This window comes from Musca autumnalis, unplaced genomic scaffold (genome assembly GCF_047663935.1).
Source record: "Musca autumnalis isolate F117 unplaced genomic scaffold, ASM4766393v1 scaffold_3, whole genome shotgun sequence".
Lineage (NCBI taxonomy): Eukaryota > Metazoa > Arthropoda > Insecta > Diptera > Muscidae > Musca > Musca autumnalis.
Window position 1 is genome coordinate 251,933,464 of NW_027411866.1, and position 21,702 is coordinate 251,955,165.

Consider the following 21,702-nt stretch of genomic DNA (forward strand, 5'->3'; position numbering starts at 1 on the left):
TAATAGATGGCGCAAACAAGTGGATGAAGAGATGAAAAGGCGCGGTATTCCAGAGTGCGAAGCAACAAATAGAGAGAAATGGAGATATTTTCTTAGTTCGGCATATGGAACAAATGTTCTGTAATGGGCCAGCTAAGTAAGTAAGCAGGGTGTGCTCCTTAAGACGAAAAATGTTCTCCACTTTGAAAAAAAAAAAAAAATTGGAAATTTCTGGAGAAAGAAAGAAATAGCAATTTCTTAGATACTATAACAGATATTGTGTTCGTTATTTTTTTTTTTTTTTTGTTAATTAGGAAGGATTGTTGTATTAAAGAATCGTATTAAAAATTACCGTAGCGAGTACATGCGAAATTTTGCTGAAGTTCTAATTTTAGCGCACTATAACCTGTAAGGAACAACATGGAACAATAGAAAAATTTTCAGAGAGTGTCCTCTTTCAGCCCAAAAAATTAGATCAACATATTGGAAGATGTGTGCGTGCTCCTTAAGACGAAAAATGTTCTCCAATTTGAAAAAAAAAATATTTTTTTGCACATTTCTGGAGAAAGAAATAGCAATTTCTTAGAAACTATAGCAGTTGTTGTGTTCGTTATTTTTTTTTTTTTAATTAGGTAGGGTTGTTGTCTTTAAGAATCTGTTAAAAATTACCGTAGCGAGTACATGCGAAATTTTAGTGAAATTCTAAATTTAGTGGGCTTTTATGAAACAACAAGGAACAACGTTCCGTTTTCGCAGAATAATTTTCAGAGAGTGTCCTTTTTCAGCCCATATGTATATACTTTTGTACCCATAGAGTTCCGTCCGTTTAACACTTTTTTAAAATTATTGAAATTACATGGGTAAAAATGTGTGTTCTTCCATACCCCCCCCCCCCCCCCCGTATTAACTATCGTATTTTTACTCAAATGGATATTTTTTAGATAGTTACTGCGCCACGTAAGCAATAAAGGTAATATACACTGGTGATAAACAAGAGCGTACATATTGTATGCAAAAATTTATTATTGGAGTGCATTAGCGGAACTTAAGTGTGTATGTTCATCTATTACTAATCTCAATAAAAGCTTTACAAGACATTACTACCCCTAGCATTCAATTGTAGACAGTCGTTTTTCTAAAATAATAGATCTTACGTAATCATCCTTTGTATTTTAGCCTCCGATACAGTCCATCTTTTGAACTGAATATGAGTTAAATTTTACTGCATATACTAAAAGAAATATCCGCTATTTGAAATTCAAACTAATATATACAACATCATCGCATCATATTATCATTAGACCAAAACCATAATTATTATTTAATATTCCAGTCATACTGTTATTTTAACAAAAAATATTTTCCAACACTGAATTATTCGTAACTTGTGCAAATATAGAAATAATCAAAACATTTTCTAGTTACTCTTAATTACTGTATTATTTATGAATTATTGGAATTTTTTTTAGATAGATGAACTCAAACATATATACGGCAATAATCTCTTTTTATATGTATCAAAAGCATTCGAAAAAGGCTTGTATGGAATTTGAAAGAAATTGTCCACGTTTCTTATCGTATAGTTAAATATATGGGTCATGGACACATGACTTAAGTTTTTAATTTTTTTGCAATCGAATTTGGTTAAGCCATTTTGTCATATCGTCTGCTCCGTCGGAAAAGGTCGTAAGTCCACTTTTTTTGGAAATCGCGTTTTTGTTACAGGATGATAGTACAAGTCAAAACACGTCGTATGATACAAAGAAAATGGTAGTATGTCGCGTTTTTCTATACGTTTTGCCCTTGTCGGAAAAAGTCGTAAGTCCACAAAACGTACAAATTTGAGTACGAAAAGGTCGTAAGTCCACAGGAAAATGAATACTTTAAAAGAATAATCCAGCTAATGTAGTTCAGATATAATGTTTAACGTCATCCGTGGTTGGGGAACAATGTAAAGAACTAGCCTACACCTTTGGATGATAATCGGATGGTATTTGTCGTACCCTGTGGACCGAACGTTTGAACAAAAATGTGATAATTTCTATATTGCAACGAAAATTTATATTTGAAATCTATTTTCCCCCATAAGCGAACTTATTATGAAAGATGGACTTCTGGCCTTTTCATTGATACAAATTGGGATGCTGTACTTTTACTTTACTTTATCAACTTGGTAATTTGTGGTTTCTCTAGGGACATTTATTCACATAACGAGATTAGTTTGTATTCTGAATTCAATAAAGTAATACCTTCTAACGGACGGGTAAGTGCAATGTTTATATTATTAAATGATTCTAAAATAATAATTGATTGACATGTTATTAAACTAAGAAGACATCATGGTTTTTGCTAACAAAGAACAGTATGAATTTGGAATGGAATTAGACGATGGTATCATGGGTCTAGTTCCCTACGGTGATTCTGAAAGCTCTGATAATAAACTTCCTAAACACAGGAAGACATTACATGCTGAAGATTCTACATGGTTTGCAGACAAAAACAAAAGATGCAGTGAGTTGGGGCGGAAATACTTGGGAAGACAAAAAAGGATACTATTTGGGATTACAATGTAGCTAAGAAACCACGTACATTAACGGAATTAATCATGAAATTTAATTGAAAGAAAAGGTCGTAAGGCAAAAAAACAAGGTCGTAAGTACAACGTTTCATGTTTTATATTAAATATTAGCCGAACCGGTCAACGTTGCTGGCCCTTGAAACAGTTTATGTTACCTTCGCTTATGTCAATTAAATTTGCATCGCAAATTAGTTGGGATATGCAAGTGAATATCAATAACAAGTAAGAACGTCGTTAAATTCGGCCAGGCCGAACTTGTCATAACCTCCATAATGAGTTGTATTGAATTTTCCTTCAATTAGTTTCCTATGTTTATGAAGTAGACTAAATACCAAATTTCAGCAATTTCGGTAAAACAATGTGGCTAACCTTCAAAATACCGAAATTCGGGAGGCACCGTTCTATGGGGCTATATGATGGCGTGGACCTACATACATACATATATATATAAATTTATGGGAGAAACTTTTATACCCGAAACGAAAAATAAATACCAAATTTCAGCCATTTCGGAGGAATATTGAGGCCACACCTTCAAAAAACCGGAAATCGGCAGGTACCGTTCTATGGGGGCTATATGAAGGCGTCAATACCAAACGTCCTAGAAGTAATAGAAACTTCTATACCAAATCACGAAGATCTATCTTAAAAATTGCGAGTTGTATCTTGATTTCAAAAGACGGACAGACGGTCATGTTTATACCTACATAGAATTTTACTCTGCTCGGGTCTTATTGCTTAAATATGTACCCAGGATTGGGGAAACGGAATCGTTCGTAAGTTTTATATATAGCGCATTTAAAAAATAGGGCACAGGTGTTACCCGCTCCTCCGAAATTCAACAAAATATATAGCCTACTTCCACCAAAGGACATCCCTGTGCATAATCTGAAAATTACATGCAATAAGTTCTTAGGGTCGGAGATTCTACAACCGTTGCTCGCAAATTAATATTCTGACCGATACTTTCATAACTTTTGCAAAAAAGCCCCCGCCCCTCCGAAATTCAAAAAATATAAAGCCTATTTTCACCTCGGTTGTTCCTTGTATATTCTCTGAAATTTTCAAAAACATCGGTTCAGCCGTTTTTTAGTCTATGCGGAACATACACACATTGTCTTCTATATATAAGATTTCACACAAAAGTTGTGGTACATTAAAGCCGCTAATAATTATCTCATCACCATGTTAAATTGCAAGCTTATTCTTTGTCTTACACTCAAATCATTCTTAAAATTTCGCTCCGATCGGAATATTACTGCGATTTACAGGACAGCTGCAAAGTCGGGTAAAAATTGTGGGTTCGGTACATTTCAAACCTTTCGATCATAACCAACATCTAATGGGGTCACTTCTGGTCGGAACCCGACCTCTCCACAAAATTTCGTGACGATGGGTCCAAAATTGAGGCCTGGAGTTTTATTACAATTGTTAATGGATGGACGGACACACATAGCTAGATCGCTTTATCTCGTCAAGATATGAAAAAATGGCAAGGGGAGGGGGTCTACCACGAATACTTCGCGATGTTACACGAATATTGGACAAAACAAACTTATAATACCCTTTCCACATAAATATTTTATTTTAAAAACGTCCGTAAATTGTAGGAAAAGGTCGTAAGTCCCTACAAAAATACAAAACTGTACAAGGAAAAGGTCGTAAGTCCAAAGACATCCAATTATCTCCCAAACGCGACGGAATTTTATGAAACAAAGTACAGGCATTGAAGCGGAATAAATAAACGAAAAATACTGCCTTTACCACCATAATAAAATCTTTAATGCAGCAAGCGCTGAAATGTTTTTTCTTCCTCCTGAAAAATTTATTGAGAGGGACTTACGACCTTTTTCGACGGAGCAGACGATATATTGATTTTACGCTACTTTCGATTTTCCGCTCCGTGAAATTTTGTTATATAAGACCTAGGTAGATATTGTCAATAAACCCCAACCAACATGAAATTGTGGTCCATATTTTAATCAAAAGATTTGTATTGGCTTTTCGGTATTCAATCAGGTTAAAATTTTTTGTATCTTTACGTTTCTGTTCTTCTTTTCTATTTTCCCTTTTATGAGTTTTTTATCCCAGTAGTAAAGAAAGGTCACAATGAAGTCTGACAGTTTGGCTGATACCATGATTTGTATAATGTTCATCGTCAAAGTTCAGTCTATTTTCATCTATTATTTTTTGTTTCTTTTTTTTACACACGGGTGGATCGTTACGCCCGAAACATCTTGACTGACTTTTCTATGTGTATCAAGGGCAAGGACTATCTTCTCAAAAAAAAAAAAAAAAAAAAAATCTAAAACGACTCTCGAATAATCATTAAACTTTTTTAGCTAAAACTAATAAACTTTTGTGGGGAGGTCTACACTTAGCTAGTTCATATTCTACCAGCCAACCATAGAGACGGGCGGACATTGCTATACTCAAACTTGTCATTTAAAAAATGTTCGTTGGAAATAACTTTGTTTAGAGTAAGTGCATACCCTATTGTACATTTACCAAAAGTAATACATACACACACAAAAAGACGAATGAATCAAAGAAGAAAGACAAAATAATGTTTCTTTGCAATAAAAGTGTCTGCCTTCTAACCAGTTTATCGGCATCCTTGGCATCGTGAACAATAAATCAATGAAAACAAAAGAAAAAGATTGGCACATACGACTTGTATTAGGTTATGGTTGAACAAATTTAAAAATAAATTTTTGGATTTGCTTTTGTAGGATCAACTATACGGAAAAATACTTAAACATCTGTCGCTTTCTCATAGCTACTAACAGTGACTGCACATTTAGAATTAGAATTAGTGTTAAGCTTTTAGTGTTGGAAATTATTTGTGTGTAAGGAAAATATTTTTGCAAACATTGTTATTAATTTTAAATTGATTACAGCGGGAGTGGTGTGACAGGTAAAGTTTGAAAAACATTACCTAACGAAGAAGAAGTAAATGGGGAAAATACATGGTCATAATTATGATTATTTGATCGACAGATTTACTTAAAATAGTATGACTGAAATACAATATCCCATACAATTCTTATTTACTTACTTTAATAACCATAATTTAACCATTAATGAAATTATTGCTTACTAACTATTCGCCGCATATCAGACTTATCATTGACTTATTGCTTATGAGAAATTGGGTACGCAACTAGCTCTAACAATTTTCAAACGTTCACATTTTAATAAGGACGTAAGTTTGAAAAATCAAAAGGAAAATTTAATATTGTAAAACATACGCTACTGTCCAAATCAAGTCCTTTTTCCTTCAGCGTTCTTATTCGAACAATTTACATACGGTTAAGTGGTAATTGCTTTGAATTATTCAGACCATTCTGTCAAACCGTCTGTATCACAGTTATATTGTGTTTGCTAATGTTTCTTTTCGCAATAATTTGAATCAAAGAACTCCAGTGGAAGTTTAAGTGGACTATCGTAGATATAAATATTAGGGTGGGGTGATTTGTGTGGAAGGAAAAAAACCTTAATGAGCCCTTCACGTTTCTGATTCCTGTGATTGAACTGAGCAAAAAAGTCTACTGGACCATATGTCTACCGCGAAAATCGAGACTCCCGATTTTGACTTTAAGTTTTTTATTGGCGTTTTTTGGATATTTTGGCATATAACAGCCAAACCATTGAGATTTGCGACCCAACACAAAGGCCAAAATTGTAGCCAACACAATAGTTAAGAACTCTCTTTCTTAAAATATTAGAAACCCAGATTTTCACTGCTTTTACCGTTATAAAAAATAAAACGAAGTGACCCAAACGAAGTAATAGCATTTTCGTTGTCCATGGATCCCAGCACCATAGAATTTTGTAACAGAACGCTTGAATATTTTTCTGGTCAACTTTTGTAGCACAATGTCATTTATCGATATTTGCCGACAAATGTGCACATTATCAAGGCAAAAACTGCCTGAAGGAGCATTCCAATAATTTCGCGATGTACTAGAGAGTTCTTAATTATTGTGTTGGCTACAATTTTGGCCTTTGTGTTGGGTCGCAAATCTCAATGGTTTGGCTGTTATATGCCAAAATATCCAAAAAACGCCAATAAAAAACTTAAAGCCAAAATCGGGGGCTCGATTTTCGCGGTAGACATATGGTCCAGTAGACTTTTTTGCTCAGTTCAATCCCAGGAATCAGAAACGCGAAGGGCCCATTAAGGTTTTCAAATCGCCCCGGCCTAATAAATATATGTGCATTACTTGAATATTTTGCTATGGCCTTTTCTTTTGCGTTCCTTGCTTGGCACAAAAACCAATCCAAGAATATTATACAGGGACAAGCAAGGCACAGTGGTCTCACTAGTATGAACATGAATGCCGAAATATGTTTATTCGATCTACCACCTCGAAATTTTAAACATAAACGATGTGGCCTTTGCTTTTGCGTTGCTTGCTTGGTACAAAAGCAAATATTATAAAGGGACAAGCAAGGCACATGGTATGGACATGAATGCCAAAATATTTTTATTCGATTACAAGAGGCATATATCAGGGCGATCCCTAAGCCCACTTCCTATTCAGCCAATACGGCTATAAACTCAAACAGTCCGACTCATACAGAATATCACATTGTTTCTACATGGATAATATCAAGATATATGCTGGTACCAAACCAAAGACATAGAAGCATAGGAATAGACAAGTGCAGAACCCAAAATATAACCAAGGGTAAATATAACTTTGGAGAAACTTTCAGTACGTCCGATGGAGAACAAATCACACCGCTCCTCGAAGGTGAGCACTACAAATACCTGGGCATCAAACAAAACATAACAATAGACCATACCGCACACAAGAAAACAATAAAGGAAGAATTCACAAACCACCTTTACATGATCTGCAAAACTAAGTTAAATGGCAAAAATCTGATCAAAGCCATAAATAATACGCTATACCCCTCTTGACCTATACATTTGGCACTATATACTGGTCCACCACAGAACTAACTGAACTGGACAGAACATTTAGAAAAACATTAACAAAATTCAACCATCACCACCCCAAAGCATTTATGGAAAGACTAACAATACCCCGAAAGCAAGGAGGCAGGGGACTACTTCACTTTCAAACCTTACACAATATACAAATTCAAACTTTAACTAACTATTTTCATGCGAAAGCCACAACATCAACATTTTATAACGCCATAGTAGGAAAAGCTAAAGTTGGAACAGGCTATAAGACAAATGCAGTAAAGCTAGTTATTTATATTTAAGTGGTAATTTGTCTTATCTCCACTTTAATAACGAGCCATGAGAACAAACTATAGTCTTATTGTTGTAATGGTTCTTGTGATAAAAACTTAAACTTTAAACATTTTATTTCACTGGCTTAAATTTTTTCTTTCGCTGTTTCTTTTTATTTTTCATTTAAAGTGCGAGTTTTCTTTTTTTAATTTTCAAATAAATGTCAAATTAGCAGTTTGAAAGATTTTCCACTTTTTACAGCACGAAATTTGTTGTGCAGAAAGGAGTGAAAGAGAAAGCCATTTTGGCATGCTCTCTTTTATATTTTGCTTAAAGTTTTGCTACTTTTTGGGGTTAAGGAACGCTTTCCGAGTTAAAAATAGTAAAACTGCGAAGCCAAAACGCTTATACGGCCCCTAAAGCAATGAATAAATGAAAGGCATTAAAACACAAATTACAATTCCATTTTATTCTCCCCATAAAGTTGTAGATGATAAGCTAAGTTTTAAATATGCCACACATAACTAATACATAGGACAATGATAATAAAATCATGGTTTGACAAACAGGGAGTAATATACCTTTTCCCTTCGGGGATGTTCTTGAAAATATTAAAACAAAATTTTGCGAACAATAAAATGTATTATCAGATAAAGTGTTATGAGCTATTTTAAATTTCATTTATTTAATGAAGAAACAGTTTTAACATATATTTCAATTCATGTTCTAAACGGTCGATTCCGGTTTTGTTTAGGTCTCCTAAGCATAAATCGAAGATTCGTCGTCTGTGACGATCTTATAAACTTTGTTTTTATTCACAATTTTTTTGCACCAATTCACAAGAGCCTTTTTTGTTCAATTTTCAATTTTTCTGGATCTAACGAGTATATCACCAATATTTTTGAAAATTTAACATAGCTGAAGCCAAGGTTTACCCTTTTAGAATACGCGACTTGTGATTCTATATTATACAAATTAAATATTTTTGGATAAAATGAAATGTTTTTGGACGTGGCAAAAAAATATTGGCCTTAAAAGATAATTTGGGTGGAAGCTGTGGCTATATTTATGTTAAGAAATGAGTAAAAATGGGTTGAAGCCACCATGTCTTTTTTTGTTTTCTCTCGATTTGTGAGTAAACAACACTTCTCTCGATTTTCCTGTCAAAGTAAAAGTAGAAGCAAGCCAATTAAGAATCATCTCACTAATGTATTACTTTTCAAAATTTGAACTGCTTCTACCGTTAAATGATGCTGACATTTTGAAGCCAGATTTACAGCGTTTTTTGAAATGTTCTTCTAATTTCATTCCGCAAACGGGTTTTTCAAAAAATTATATATAGGATTGTAGTACTTGCGATTCTGAGTTATTTGATACGACTAATGTGAATGTAGTCTGCACAGCTTCATTGAAATCTACATCCAAATGCTGAAATTTTGTGCGAACATTTTTGTAAAAAACATATTTTTCGGGCCTAATTTTTACAATTGTCATTCGATTTCCTCGTACTTGATTGCACATTTTAGTTTTTTTAAGTTCCGGATCTAATAAATCAGTCCCCGTAAAAATCCATCTACTAAAACGCGAGTTACAAGAAAGTCCAAAGTAGAAAAATCACCTAAAATTGTTTTTGGAAATATCGCGTATTTTATCGCGTTTTCTGTGGTTCGTTTCCACTGCAATAAAACAACTAATACAACATCTTCGTTTTAGCGGAAACCGAGATTTGAAAACTTCACTGATAAGGGAGCTACATTCATTTTATCCCAAAAAATAGTGTGTGATGCTACATCCACGGTTCTTAATTGAACGCCTTGAAATAGATATATATCGATGTAGATTCCAGTCCACCATGAAGGACATTGTAATCGGATGCGGATAAAAATTGTATGCACTTTGAGCAAATTAGCGATATTTTATAGGTACTTTAATGGTAAGATGCAGCTCATGCTACATCTTAGCCACCAAATTAAATTTCGAAAACTATATTCAAATTAAAAGATACGGCATTGCTGTACATGAAAATCACATGCGGACAAACTGATTTTGATAATTACGCGATTTACACGTATTTTAAAATGCATATAAATAAGAATGGGTTATTTGACCTCTATTTCAATTTCAGAAGCTTTGACATATATCCCCATCAACCCAATTAGCTTCCCTAATGGGAAAGCTTTAATATGAATGTAAATAAAGCAAAATCCGTCTATTTTGTTGGGAGATTTAAGCAAAATGAAGGAAGTATTCCTATAAATTTTTACAATATTTTCTACTACATAATGCATGTGAAAAAATATTCTTTTAAACAAAAAATTATTTTTTTGGCCGAAATATGTGCTAATTTTGGCTGTAACATCCAAACTATACCATCAATCTGTATGATTGTACTCTCATTTGATTTGCCGCGAAGTTTGGATCCACAACAATTTTTTATGTAATTTTATGACCACTAAATGGGCCTTAATTTTGAAAAAGTAGACTTATATTCAATAATTTTATGTACATTCCGCGAATTCTGAGTAACATTTTACATGTATTATGCAATCTACTCGCTGAAGTCACTTCGAGAGATCTTTTTTGTAACAATTGTGCTCATTAAAATAATTAGCGTTTTTTATAATATTTTGTTTCTTAAAAAGCGAAATAAAAGCGCCATAACTTTTGTCCGCAACAACAAAAAATTGGCTCGCGACCAGATTCGTACTGGGAATTTTTTCTTAACCTACATATCAAAAATCGTTGATGTAGCGCGAAAAAAATGTATTCTTTTTTTTTGAAATGGAATATGAAATAATTGACAATATTCGTGATATACACTCCGATACATCTGATTAGAACCAACCTGATTGAATTTAGATGTCGCTATTGTATCTAACGGGAGGAGAGGATTGTTAGTCCTATTTTTGGGACATGTAGAGTATATAGTAGCCGCAATTTTCAATACCTAACATGTTTCACATATGCGTTACAGCAAAACTTTTTACTCGCTTTATAGAAATATATGGACATTTAGCATTTTTACGTGGTTCGCCAGAATAGAACCATGCTAAAAATTTACGTAAATCGATTCTTGTTCGCGGTAAACTTTTATAAAAAAAAAAACAAATATAATTCAAAATAAAGGCCGAGCGTGTACATTGCCAACAAATATTGGGGTGAAAAGTATTTTAGGGTGTTGCAAGATGATGAAAATCGATGTTTAGAGCATTAATAAATATTCTTATAGAGAAATCGGTAGAAACAATTAATTAAATAAAAATTGTATACGGAATTGTGTTCACAATTTTCAAAACCACAAGAAAATTACAAATAAGGCATGTTTGACAGATTTACAAGTCCAAAACAGAAGAAATATGGAAAAGATAACTCCAATTTCTTGCTTTCTAGTTCAAAAATTAATATTATATCTGATCAGGTAATATCAAATGTTAGTTGGTGGAAAAAATGCCCAAGGATGCCTCTATCTTATGGCAATCTTTCATTATCCGTCACACACGGCTTAAAATTTATGTGGCACAATGGCCATTTTTCGGCGACCCTCACTATCTTCGTTTTTTGGTGTGTGTCGGCCACGATTAATCTCATTAAACCAGTTTTTCATAGTGCTGTGAAAAATGATGGGACGAAAATGTTCACAAAAAAGTTCCATTTTTTTTTTGGCAAAGTGATTTTTTCACGGCACTGCACATAGGTTTCAATCAGGAAATTTTTGGCCAAAACCCTATTTTTGAAGTTTCGAAATTTTAATTTTTTTGCTCAGAATAATAAAAGGCACATCAAATCATCTGAATATAATTAGTTTTTGTAAACACCGTTTGTTTCCGTTGATTGGCGCTGTACCAAAGTTGACACTTTTTTATGTAAAAATAAAACAGACTTTGTGCTGTAAAATATAAAATTTTGTTGTATTTCGTCGCTGCATAAATATACAGAAGTGAGACAAAAGTTATTATGAATCGGGAAGCTGTTAATGAGTACTTTCATAATATTTACAAAAAGAACGATGAAATTTGTAAAATTAGCGTAATAAAATCAATGTTTTTATATATACTGAAAACTCATTTTTTACAAATATTTTTTAAATATACTTAAACTTTTAAAAAAATGTCCAAATATGTCTGTACTAATAAATTCAGAAGTCAAATCGTGCTCAAATTTGCCACAGTTAAAATAAAGTGGATTTTTCTATTTTCAGATGGGAGAATTTTTTGTAAATACCTGTTGTGACTGTACGTAGTATCCAATTAAAATAGGACGATAATACCCACATCTATCAACCGATTTTTCTTAAAATTCATATTGAAGGGGTTCAGATTGTAGAAAACAAGTACATATGTGTAATTTTTTTGAAAATAGGTCCATTTTTTTTTTTCATTGCCCCCAAATAAAAGTACCGTCCGATTTTAGATATTTTGTGGATTTTAGCGTCACTGACCGATTTGGCTGAAATTTGGTATTTTGACCTCTTGGAAGATATGAGTCCTTCGTACCAAAAACTATTAACATAGGTGAATGTTTTGGTTTAGACCCCACACAACGGGACCACCCTGTTCAACAAATTTTGACAGTTTTTGGTCACATTTATTATAAATAATAATTAATTTCAATACAAAATGGACGTTGAAATAGTTTTGGCCAGAAAATTTGGATTTGGGACCATTGTGCACTGTAAAAAAACACAACACATGGTCTGCATACTGTCCTGAGTACGTCTAGGATAAAAACTGTCGAACTTCCCAAGCAAATTTCAAATGGCGACTGGCAACACCTGGTGCTAAATATGCCAAATAGTGTTCAGGCAACCATCATATATCAGGTTGGAATATGGACTATATCAATACCGTCCTTCGGGTACCTCCCACACAAAATTTGGGAAAAGTGTAGTTTGAGGACTCGTCTCGATCTATTTGATTTTTTTCAGATGGTTGTTTTTGTTTTGTTTTCACAAAGGTCGAGGTCTCTGTGAATCAGAACATTGCTTACCTAGAGATTCCACCTATTTTGAAGCAAACTCTTGGTCGATATATTTTATATATGGCATAATTATTGTTTTTGCTACTATTTTCAGAAGCTATAGGGTATGGAGTAGGTATGTATACTTACTTACTTTTTATTTACATTTTATGTCTAAATTGGCTGCAATTTAGCATAAAGGGTTCGTAGTGATCAAAAGACTTATCCGCCAATAGTTATGGTCATAGGTCCACGTTTTGGTATAGCCCCTAAACAACGATGCCGCCCAATTTCTACAAAAGTTTAGCTGACCGAATTAGGTTACGTAATTGGTTTACGCAGTGGTCAAACATTTTCACCTAAAATTGTTGACAATGGTACTTTCGTAACGGAAAGAAAACTAATTATTCCCTACTTGTTCAGAATATTTCATGGTGGACGTTTTTTTTTTATTTTCTTTATGTAAGAACCTAAATAAAGGGTTAAAAATTTTGTATGTAAAAACTGTACACATCACGTAAAAAATTGCCCACCTAATGTTAATCCTTGGACACATTATTTGCAATTTGCATCAGGGGAAAGGTCAGTAGTTCCTTTTCCATATGTAGGCTATTTTTCCGGTATATGCCCTTCAGGAAATACAATACGGACCAAAAATATTTTTTTTTTATATTTTTCATACCAAAGTGGCTCATTTCACCCGCTAAATATTATCAGATAATTATACAAAATTGCAGGCATCTTGCTCTACCTAAATCCTTACCTCGTGACTATTGAGCTATAATTGCAACATCTGGCGTGCTAATGACAACACTACAAGCAAATAACTCTGTTATCTGACCAGGTAAATCCACATAATTGTCATCAATGGAAAGGTCAGGAGTTGACTTTCACAATATTATTTACAGGGGCTGAACGCGTCTTCCGGAAATAACGATATAAGCTGTATATATAAATTTTCACAATTTTCACACAAAAGTTTTGGTCCATTTAACTCTCTAAATATTATCTGATCACCATCTCAAACTGCAACTATTATTGCGATTACAATTTATAATGGACAGACGTACGGACGGACGGACACACATCTCAAAATCCTTTTATCTCGTCAATATATATATACAACATTGGGAGAGCACAATAATTTTAAGCAGCCTTTAATTTCATTAAAAGTTTCGCCTTTCTGCTAAACGAACACTATTTGATCTTTTAGAACAATAAAGCAACGAATTGAGAAATTGCGGCCAGTAAACTGAGTACACCGACGTAGCCGACATAATTCACGTATACCTCCCTACTTGTCCCTCGATTTGTACTTCCTCCACGTTTCTCTTTTTACTTATTTATTTTACAATATCGCGGAATTTTTTTTTTTTTTTGAAAATTTTGAACAATCTTTAATTGTTTTAAGCATATTTATCACTTAGTTACCATTAGCAGATTGACATACAATAATGACGAAGATATCTAAAGTTCGGACTAAGAATAAAAACCTGAAATCGGGTCGTACTGCTATTAGATGGCTGTAGGAAAAAATGGACCCATATTGGTTTTGTTTTCATATTCATGTATTGTCATCCCAATCTGAAAACGGTACATACTCTTAGTTCGATTGGTCAACTGCAATTGTGTTCAGAAATCAGTTACATGATTTGATCTAAACAGACTTGAAACAGAGCAAGTTAAATATATAAAACAGTGTACACGGTGCGCCTTAACTAATTTTAAATGGAAGTGCTTACACCTTGGAAGTTTTTGCAGATTCTGAAACTACAATGCTAATAGATGAGAAATATCTAGAAACAAAAAAATCGCCGGAGGGATTTTCAAATAAATCGCGATTTAAGTTCACATTTTTAGGGTTTTTTAGGTGTTCACGATTTTGCTTCGAAACCGCGCGCCCTATGTAAATGGGCCTAAAAGTAATGTTGTTGCTTTAAAAATTTTCCACAAGATTGACCTTTATGATACATTCGTAGATTTCATTGTTTTTGAGATATAGAAGTTCAAATTGAGACAATGCACTGACTGTATCGCCTCCTTATAAAAAAATGTCGTTACTACAATTTCCCAAATAAAAGTTATATATCTTGAAAAAGGTACAACCTAGGAAAATATAAATCATCCAATCTTGTAAAGAATTTTCACAGCTTCAACATTTTCTTTAGTCTCATTTTGATATGACTTTCGGTTTCCAAGCAAAATCTTGAAGACTTAAAATAAAAACGTTAAAATTTGAACTGAACCTCTATATCTCAAAAATGGTAAAACCTACGAAAAAACCTAAAGGTTAGTCTTGTAGAGAATTTTCACAGCTACAACAGTTTCTTTAGACACATTTCGATGCGACTGCAAAGCAAAATCGTGAAAACCTAAAAAACCCTAAAATTGTGAATTTTGATCGCGATTTATTTAAAAATTCCTCCGGCGATTTTTTTTCATTTTTATTTTTCTTATCTATGAACATTGCTGTTTCAGAATCCATGAAATCTTCCCATGTGTAAGCGGTTTTCATCAAAAGTTAGTTAAGGCGCACCCTTCATGGCATTGTCTCAATTCGAACTTCTATATCTCAAAAACGGTAAAACCTACGAAAATATCATAAAGACCAATCTTGTGGAGAATTTTTACAGCTACAACATTTTCTTTAGGCCCGTTTACATATGGCTCGCGGTTACACCCATAAAGAACCCATAAAAATGTGAACTTAAATCGCGATTTATTTTAAAATCCCTCCGGCGATTTTTTTTTTGGTTCTTGATTTTTCTCATCTATGAGCATTGTAGTTTCAGAATCTGCAAAAACTTCCCAGGTGTAACCACTCTCCATTTAAATTTGGTTAAGGCAAACCGTGTGTAAAATAAAAAACCAGTAAGGAAAGGATCAAAGTCGGGCGGGGCCGACTATATGATACCCTACACCACTGTGAATATGTAAAATATAAAACGGAGCTATATCCAGATTTAAACCGATTTTGATATAATTTGGCACATTTATTTCCAGACCGAATTCAGTCACACATTCCAAATATCATTGAAATCCGACTTATATAGCGTGTTTGGAGCAGCAAATACGCGAAATCGGCCGAAAATATATATGGGTGCTATATCCAAATCTGAACCGATTTCGATATAATTTGGCACATTTATTTCTAGACTGAATTCAGTCACACATTCCAAATTTCATCGAAATCGGAAATATATAGCGTGTTTGGTACAGAAAATACGTGAAATCGGCCGAAAATATATATGGGGGCTATACCAAAACTTGGACCGATATAGCCCATCTTCGAACTTGATCTTCCGACGGCTAAAAAAATGGTATTCCCCAATTTTCAGCGAAATCGGTCAACAAATGCGACCTGTACGTTGCGAACGGACGGACGGACGGACGGACGGACATGCATAAATCGACTCAGAAAGTGATTCTATGTATATCCCTAGAAGGAACTATGGGTCTATCTCGCTCCCTTTTGTATGTTACATACAAATGCACTAACACATAATACCCCTTACCACATAGTGGTGTAGGGTATAATAAATTTTCTTGGAAACATATTTTTACTATGCATCATATCCTGCTGCTTACTATTCTGTGGAATAGTAGCATTGAGGCAATAACTTATACACAATTTTTACTATAAAACAAGCCTATGTGAATTGAAACTTCCATCTACGGGCAGATTTAGGGTCTTTTTTCAGAACTTTGTGACCCTTTATCGACATTTAAACTTGCCGACTAAAGTCTGTATTAAAGTTTAAAAGTGTTGCGGAGGAGGTACTTGAAGGAATGGGCAGACATAGTCCATTACGGAAGTGGATCTTATTTCGGGTGTCATATATTTTCTAGATATCGCGTCTTTTCAGTGGGTCATCATATAACCTTTGGAGCAGCATATACTTGTCCACGGAAAACATAATATCGCTGTACACAGGACCAGAGATCTTCGAGGACCGATATGGGTCATTTTAGAAGTTATACAAAATTTTGACAAAAAATTAGGAGATCCAAAGTTTGGACCAAATTGGTTGCCCCGTTCAAGATATATTGTGCATACCATTTTAGTGACATTTTTTAAGTTTTGTGGGGAAGTACTGGAAGGTGTTGAACGGTATTGTCAAGAAGTATGGACTTGCCTCTGAAAAAAAAACTTTAACCTTCGTAATTGAGGCAGCGAATACAAGTTCCTTTAATAAAAACCGAACTTATCGAAAGTGAACTTATCAGAAATTTTATAAAAGTAGAAAGTTTGAATATGAATAAAGCTCTACATCATTATTGCTGATGCTATCAATATGTGCAGTTACAAGGAGGACATAGATAATTATGCAGCCAAGGATATAACAGAGTTTGATCTTAATGCATTTTAGCCTTTAGGCTAAAGAGGGTATCTACACTTTGATACGACCAAAAATGTGCCGTTAGACCCCAAGTACGATATCCGTTTCACACAATTTTGAGTAGATTGCTGTTTGGCTGGTGCGCACGATAACTCTCGAACGGATCAATCGATTCGGTTAAAATTTTGGGTATCGAAATATTTTGTCCAGATCTGATTTAAATTCGAAGATGGGCCATATAGGCCCACTCCTTCTGGTAACCCCCCCGCCCCCCCCCCCCCCCTCACAAATGTTAAAAAATTGTCGCAAAACTTGTGCGCACAATAACTCCCAAAGGGAGTAACGGAATTAAACCAAACTTTGCATATGGTAATACTACCTCTGGGCATACATCAGGTTCCAATATGGATCATATCGGTCCACTCCTTCCTCCCACACAAAATTTTAAATAAGTGCAGTTTAGTGACACCTCACGTTATGAAATTTTTTTGTAAGAGTATGTTCGTGCTGCCCCCGTTACCTCATTGTAATTTTTTTGAGGGCAAGTCCATAATTTCCGAGATAATGGCGCATAACCTCAAAAAAAAAAAAAAAAAAAAAAAACTCTGCACTCTGCACTGTAGCGAGTTCAAGTAAATGGTTGCGAAATATAAAAGGAGTTGGCGTTGGCAGATGATTTTTTTTTTTATAAATACTTATAGTTCACTGATAATGTCGATAGCAAAAAATTGGGAAAGTCGGTCCACGCTTTGGGATAGTCCCCATGCAACATTACTTCTACTGTTTCGGTATTTTGAATATTTTAGCTAAACTTATCAACCAAATTGGTTGAATTTTGGGTTGCGGGGTTTTCACTGTACAAAATAAATAAAAATTATGGACATAAAAATTATGGACATAGGTCCACGTTTTGATATAGACCCCATATAACGGTACCTTCCGATTTTCGGAATTTAGAAGATTTTACATAGGTTTCACGCCCAAATACTCCAAAATTTTGCATTGAGGGTTCCCAATGGACCAAAAAAGCTTTTCCGATAAAAATACGTCTACGTTTTGATATAGCTCCAATAGAACGGTATCGCCCGATTTTCGCTATTTTCAAGGTTTTAGCCACATTTAACAACCAATGTAGCTGATATTTGGTATTTAGTCTTCGCCAGGTATTGCGGAATATTTTAACAGAGAACTGTTGGTATTGGTTTACGTTTTGATATAACCCCCGTGGAACGGTACCGCCCAATTTTCGGGTTTTTAAGCTTTTAGCCACATTATCTACCCAAAATTACAGAAATTTGGTGTTCAGTCTTCATATATTTTTGTAAGTTTATTGAATACTTCAAAATTGTGTCTTCAAATAAGAGAATTTTCCTTAAATTTTTTTGGTTGGTTAATGGTCAATAAATGGCACATTTTTTGTTAAAAGTCGAAATTTTGACTTTGTATTCTTTTCCTTGACGGTGTATTTTTTTCGGGCCTTGGAGTTCCAAAAATCTGCTTGCAGTTCCAAAAAAACTTGATTGTGACTAACATAACACTCGCGTACATATATACTTGGATTACGTCCAAATATCCTTAGGGTATCTCCCACACAAAATTTGGAACATGTAAAGTTTAAGGTTTTTTTTTATACCCTCAGCATTTATGCTAACGAGGGCAAAATACGCCTCATCGAAATAATGGTTTTATACCCCAAGTATTTTTGGACGAAACGTGTTTCAGACAATTTGGAGTCGATTTAGAAATGTCCGTGCGTCTGGCTGTCTGGTGCGCACGATATCTCTCGAAACAATATTTAGCCTAGGACTTCTCATATCGTTTTGATCTTTTATGTAGCCAATTGTATTCACGGCCCTCCATACGACGGTACCAGTTTCATCAGGGGCAAGCCTATACTTCTTGACAAAATAGCCTGAAAAAAACCCATATGACACCGTGTGTAGTTGTTGCAGCGCAGCATAACTCTCGGACGGATCTGCCGATTCGGTTCAACATTTCCCTTCGCAATAATTTGTGCAAACTTAGTTTAAGTTCGAAGATAGGCCATATCGGTCCATTCCTTCAGGTACCTTCTCCACAAAAGTTCAAAAATGTTCGGAAAAATTGTTCGTACGACAACTATTGAGGGGAGTGACCGATTTAGTCCATACTTTACATATCTTATATATAAAAGACAATGTGTATATGTTAGTATGTTTGTGTGTTTGTATGTTCCGTATAGACTCAAAAACGGCTGAACCGATTTCCTTGAAAATTTCAGAGAATGTACAGGGAACACCGGTGGTGAAAATAGGCTATATATTTTTTTGCATTTCGGAGGGAAAATTAATTTGCGAGACAAGGGTTGTTGTTTCTCTGATCCTAGATACTAATTTGGGGCCTAAAGACTCGACCACGTCCACCTTTTTAAATAGCCTATATATCAAAAACTGCTTAACCGGAGGGAGAACCTCCCCCCAGGCCCTATTTCTTTGAAAACGGTATTTTAACGAAACTGAAGAACGTATCGGTGAGAAAAATAATTTGGGAACAATGGTGGTTGTGTCTCCGACCCTATGTACTCATTTGGAACCAGATCACGCCACTTTTTAAATATCTTATATATCCAAAACTACTAAACCGATTTTCTTGAAAATTTCAGAGAATGGATGGTGATGACCCTTGGTGAAAATACCTACCCTTTGCCCTATTTTATTAAAACTATGTCTTTGCAACAAAACTTATTAACGTATGGCTTAGAAAATAAATTTGCGGGACAACGGTGGTTGAATCTCCGACCCTAGGTACTTATTTAGGGCTTAAAGACCCGACCATGCCCACTTTGTTAAGTATGTTACATCTCTGAAAGTACTGAGTCCATTTTCTTTTAAATTTCCGAGAATGTACCACCATGAACACCCGTGGTGAAAGTGGTCTATATTTTTTGAATTTAATTTTTTTGAATCGGAGGGGACGGGGTACCTCCCCCATGCCCTCTTTATTTTAAAACACTTTGCAACGTGACCGTTCCATAGAATTCCTACATCTCTTTCGACCCACATTAATATCCATCCCACCTTAAGGTTTTAATACGGTTAGTTTCATCAAACTTTCCCATACTCAACATTATTTAACGTAGCATGGAATATTTTAAAGTCGATGCAAGTGTTTGCGAAATAATTCTCATTTACTTAAATTCACTGCCCGAACATATATTCTGTAATTTTCCACCGAATTTGTCGAACACCAGCCGACGAAGTACGAACAGACGTGTGGCTCGTCCGCAGTCCCGTTACCAAGTTAGCCCCGATTCGGCCCTGCGCTTAGCACGCTCCAAGCTCTTAGCAAGCTCCCTGCGCTTATACTGAATTATAAATAAATACTGAATTATAGACACTCGTGTTTTACTTAAGGTTTGTGGGTCCTTAGGTCGACCCTGGCAGCGACTGAGTTTACCTCAGCACTAGACAAAACCACTCGTTATAACTTTTAGCACGCCCATTTTTTAAATACGTTATATCTCCAAAACTTCAGAACCGATTTTCAATTAATTTTCACATGATGTACAGGGTTGGCCACTGGCGGAAAAAGGCTATATAAACTTACGAACGTGTCTGTTTTCCCAACCCGTGTTACATATTTTAGCATTAAGACCCGATCACTCCCAATTTCTGAAATATGTTACAAATCAATGGAAATATCAGATGTTATGCATAACGAAGCTTTGATCTTATTGGAAAGCAAGTCTTTAAATTAGAAGGCAACATATCGATAGCTATAGCTTTATCAGGTATACATTATAAGAAGGTACAAGGACTACACAGTCGACCCTTAAGTTTTCCCTGGACATTCTTTTGATTGAATTGAACACATGCAATATCAAATAGAAGTTATCAAATAGAAGTTATCATCTCGAATCTACTTAAAAATTCCCAAGAAGCTTTAGAACGATTCTTGAAGGATTTAACAACAATTCACTTTTAGATTTCAGACAAACACTTTCAGTTATACTATTCCAGCAGAAGAAATAAATCCATGCCTCAAGTCATCAGATAACATACCGCCAAAATTTCATATATACACCAACATTTCCGAAGATGTTTTATTTATAGTCACTTGCAGTTCCCGACTAATTTGCGATGCAAGAAAAATATAATTTATTTAAGAAAAGGAAACATAAAACTGTTTCAAGGGCCAGCAAGGCGGACAGGGCCGGCTAGTTCTAATATATCTGCCAGTTATAGATCAGGTTCGAATATGGGCTATATTTGTCCACTCCTTCGGGTACCTCCCACCCAAAATTTCGGATAAGTTCACTTTAAGACCTGCTCTCGAATCACTTTGAGTTTTGTTAAAGCAACTTCCATTCACTGACCCAATTACGATGGTACAATTTTTTCAGGGGCAATTTGTAAAAATCCCTATGACATCATACATATGTAGTGCCTGGAGCGCACTATAGCACTCGAAGTGGTCAACGGATTTGGCTCACAGTTTCAATTCACATAGGCTGAGGATACTTTTTTACTTGTTAATGGTAGTGAACACGTCGAAGCATAAGTGATTCGTCACCATCATCCACTTATTAACTTTGCGCTTTATCCCCTCTTCATTATCTCCATCGTCACGATAAGGTGTCGACTTTTAAACTAACTTCA